General features: G+C 41.6%; 1 long non-coding RNA gene across 1 annotated transcript; it reads right to left on the bottom strand.

The window, feature by feature from the left end:
• Positions 1-2,154: 2,154 nt before the first annotated feature.
• On the bottom strand, positions 2,155-3,557 carry LOC136351446 (uncharacterized). The gene is made up of 4 exons (XR_010734555.1): positions 3,288-3,557; positions 2,819-3,014; positions 2,625-2,730; positions 2,155-2,538 (listed from the first exon to the last, which is right to left on the bottom strand). It is a non-coding gene; the product is annotated as an uncharacterized lncRNA (long non-coding RNA).
• Between the last annotated feature and the right edge of the window lie 813 nt (positions 3,558-4,370).

Genomic DNA, 4,370 nt, shown 5'->3' with positions numbered 1-4,370 from the left:
ATATGGTCGTGGTAATATTTTATTTATTTCAATCCACACCTAATCTTTATTTTAAATTATAATTTATTTATTTCTTTAACCAACCTAATTTCAAGGTTAATTCCTAATTAATGTTTCCTCTATTTGTAATCGATGAACTCCGAGATCAAAATCCAATAAAATCATCGAATAAAATCGGTATGATGCAATTTATTTAAAAAGTTTTCGAAGGCCCACATTTTTTTTAGAGTTTAGATTTTTGTCGGTCAAATTTTCAGGGTGTTACACTATTGAAGCTGATGTCTGGTTTTGCTTTTTGGTTTGTCACCTCTTCTCAATGCCTTTTCACATTTTTATTTGTAACTTGTGCGGCTCAGGGGCAATCCAGATAGAATTCTTAGTTTGTTACCACCGATCATGGTAACATTTAAATCTATCTCTTATTTTCTTATTTGATTCGATCTCTGATCTCTTTTTTTTTTTTGCAAAATTTTATGTGTGATGATCGGAAAGTTACGTATTTTATGAGTAGTTCAGATTGTATTATACTAGAAAACATGCCCATGTGTTGCAATGGGAACAAATTTTGTACCAATTATTAATTATATTGTACGGAATGATGTTAAATATTTTAAATAATGATACAAAATGGAATTGCTAAATGTCCATTGGTAGAAATTTGGGTCAATATCTTGCAAATTTCTAACATTAGGATTTGCTTCATGATTTGTGCTTTGGTGATCCCTGGTCCTTTTCCCCCAGCTTCAGCGATCAACGATGGCTCGACGAGTTAGGGTTTAAGGTTTCGGGTTAGAGTGAGGGTGGGAAGGGAGGTTGGGGGAGAGAGAAGATCGGCGAGTATAGGCCTGTAGGGGGATGGTCGTGGGAGGCAGTGGAATGGGCGGGCGGTAGGGCAACGGCGGCGCCTCAAGGTCGAGAATGGGTGGTGGGTCGGTGCTAGCGTTAGGGGCAAAGCAGAATGACGGGATAGGAGGTAGCGGTCTATGGTGGTGGATCCGCTGCGCGGGGGCAGCTCAACGCCGCTGGCTTGCGGAAAAGGAGAGGAGGGGAGGGAAAGGAAGAGGGGGACACTCGTCGGCACTGTTGACGCATTTCAGCCATCTAGCAAGGCCAAAAGGCGACGTGCTAGGGTGACGACGGCGGCGCAGAAGGGGGAGTCATGATCGGTGCTGGTGATAGTGGCGGCAACGTGAGGAGGGGGTCAATAAAGGGAGGGAAGAACGGGGTTTTAGGGTTTTGTTGTCTTGCACGTATCTCAAAACAATCCAACGGTTCAAAATTCGCATTATTTTTGGGGTGGTCTCTAGTCAAATGATATGTCATATGGGTAGACAGTAAAAAATAAACATACATGGGCAATCGCACTGCTACCGCTATAACCCAAGTTGAGCCAGCCGACGTGGACATGTATTGCGCACCATTTGCTGCCCATCGTCAGTAACTGATCAATAGGCTTTGGTTAAAACTTCGGAAAGCAATTGAGTAATAGGATTGTCATCAATGCTTTTTCAAGAGCATATGGTTGTAGTCATTTAGACCTAAACTTGTTGCAACAACGTGGTAAACCATAAAATACAGAAAAATAATAATAATAACTCCTACAAGGAATCTGTTAATCCATGATGAAAAATTTCCGTCACGGATCATCAAAAAACCGTCACTATGCAGCATCTGTGATGGTTTCAGAGATGGTCACGGATTGAGCGTCATGGATTAACCTCTATGACGATTTACCAAAAACCATCACGGATTAATGGAATCGGTGACTGTTTTAAACCATCACGATAGAGCCCGAGGCCTAGTTAGCCCAGCCCAAGTTCATTTCTATGACGAAAAATAACCGTCACGGATTGAATGCCACATCATCATGGATGCGGACATGGTTGCTTACGTAGACACTACCTCAACCTATTTATTAACAGGCCAAAATCAAAGATGGGCCAATTTTTAGCCCAATTTCATCCATTTTCGCAGCTCCTTTTCAGCCATTTTGGCAGCTCATTTTCAATAGCTTTACAACCCATTTCAGCAGCTTTGCAGCCCAATTTTGTCACCATTTTTTAGTGCCCTTTTCAGCCCACTACTACATCGCTTACAGCCCATATATACAGCCTAATTTCACAACTAAAGCCCATATACACAGCCAGCAGCAAATCAAATAGAAATATCATTTTTCCATTCAATATCATATCACATGATTTTTCATCCAACATCAGATTACAACATTCAAAGTGCATACAACCTTGCAGTTTACCATGGCTCAAGCCAACAACAAATAGAGATTCCAAGCAATGCATACAAGTCTAGGAGCTTAATGAATGCTGCGGCAGCAAAATGCAAGCATGTATAGCTTAGCTTAGTCAAAATTGACTTGACACAAGTTAGCAGCAGCAGCAAAATGCATGTAGTAGCAAAAGATATAGCATCATGCATGAATTAACTTGATCGAACTTGACTGAGCAAAAGATTAAGTTTCGCTTCCATCTCAGATTGAGTCCTCTTCATCGAACTTGTAGACAGCTTGTTTTCCATTTGAGTCTAGCAAGCAAGGAGCAAACATTGTTGTTGATGAGAGAATTAAAAATAAGCATTACAAAGAGCAAAAAGTTTGAAACTTATCTTACAATAGCCTCCTATACAGCAGTGGTGTAGCAATTTTTTTTTCTTGCTGTAGTGGAACTCCTTGAACAAATCAAATGCATTAGGTTCTTCTTCATTGTATTTGTCACCCTGAAAACAACATATATGCATTATGTCCAGCAAATGTGTACAGTGTTGAACTTAAAAAAAAGGATGAATCTAGATAGCATCAAATCACCGTTGAGCTGATCAAATCAAGCATGATCCATGGTATCCCCCAAGTAAGCTGTTTTCTGCACCTCTTTTTCTTTTTGTTGGCAAATGGATTAAAACACTATTCAGTTTTGAAGATCTCTGAAAATAGCAGTCGAAGTTGGGGCGCTTCACCAATCACCAGCGCCCCTCTCACAGTAGCAAATCCCGCCTCCGCCCTCCTGCACATGGGTGAGGCACATGCGTCAAAACTCGCCAAGAAAACTAATGCAAGAAACAAAGAAAGAAAGGCATAAAGCAAGAATTGAAGACTGGCGCCTCTCCTCTTCTTTTTCATCCGTGTCAAACCGTCCTGGCCCACCATGATCGCCTGCCGTGCTCCCTATGCTCACGCGTGCAGCAGTGCGGCGTCCTCATCGAGCAGCCTCTCGATGGACGGAGCTCGCGAGATGTAGGAAGCAGGCGCGCTGCTGGGAGGGGATCTGCGCCCTGACCTGCTGCCGGAGAAGGAGGAGGAGGAGGACTCGTCGGAGCTCTCTCTCGCCGGTGCTTCTTGCGCTTCGATCCACGTCGCCGGTGGCTGCTCCGGATGCTGCGCTGCACGCCCCCACCAGGCCCGAGAGGCGCCGGCGGCAGCGGATCCACAGCTCCCGCGTCCGGCAGCGGTGGAGACGGATGCCGGCACGGCAAGCGGCGAAGGGGGAGGAAGCCGGCGCGGTGAGCGGCGCCCGGCGGCGGCGGAGACGGAGGCCGGCGGTCTCATCTGCAGTAGCGCCTCGCGTGTGGTGGCGGCTTATCTGATTTGGATTGGCTATTTTACTAAAATACCCATGGTGCATCCGAAGTTACCACTAAAATATCTGGACAAAATGGTCATTTCACATTGAAATTTTGATCAACATCCTGCCACACTGAAAGTTTGGCGCCAGCTGCTCCTTCGGGCCGCCGGCCCAGCGTCTGTTTTTCCTCCCTCCTCTCAATTAATTTCAAAATATTAAAACTGCAAATCGAATTTTATCATATTAAATAAACTTATGTGAAAAAATTGTTAAAAACAAAGTTATATAACTTAATGAGATCTACAACTTTTGTTTGGGTCGTTTTGCTATATGACTTTGTTTCAAAATTTTGAATTTGAATTTTAAATTATAACAACTTCAAACAATATTTTCAAATAATAAATTATTTCAAATGAAAAGGTCATCAACAACAAAGTTGTACAACTCATCAATATTTACAACTTTTGTTTTGGTCATTTTTCTATATGACTTGGTTTGAACAATATGAATTTGAATTTCAAATTATGACAACTTCAAACAATATTTTCAAATACTACATGATTTCAACTAAAAAAGTCATCAATAACAAAGTGGTATAACTCATCAAGATATATAACTTTTATTTGGGTCATTTTTTCATCCGACAAAGCGAATTGTAACATTGTTCACAAAATGTACATATCTCTTATATAGTTTATAAACTATGAGAGAGATATATAAATTTTGTAAATAATATTACTATTACTTTGTCGGATGAAGAAATGACCAAAATAAAAGTTATAGATATTGATGATTTAT

The sequence above is a fragment of the Oryza sativa genome, chromosome 8 (genome assembly GCF_034140825.1).
Source record: "Oryza sativa Japonica Group chromosome 8, ASM3414082v1".
Classification (NCBI taxonomy): domain Eukaryota; kingdom Viridiplantae; phylum Streptophyta; class Magnoliopsida; order Poales; family Poaceae; genus Oryza; species Oryza sativa.
This window is presented reverse-complemented; position numbering and strand designations above follow the sequence as displayed.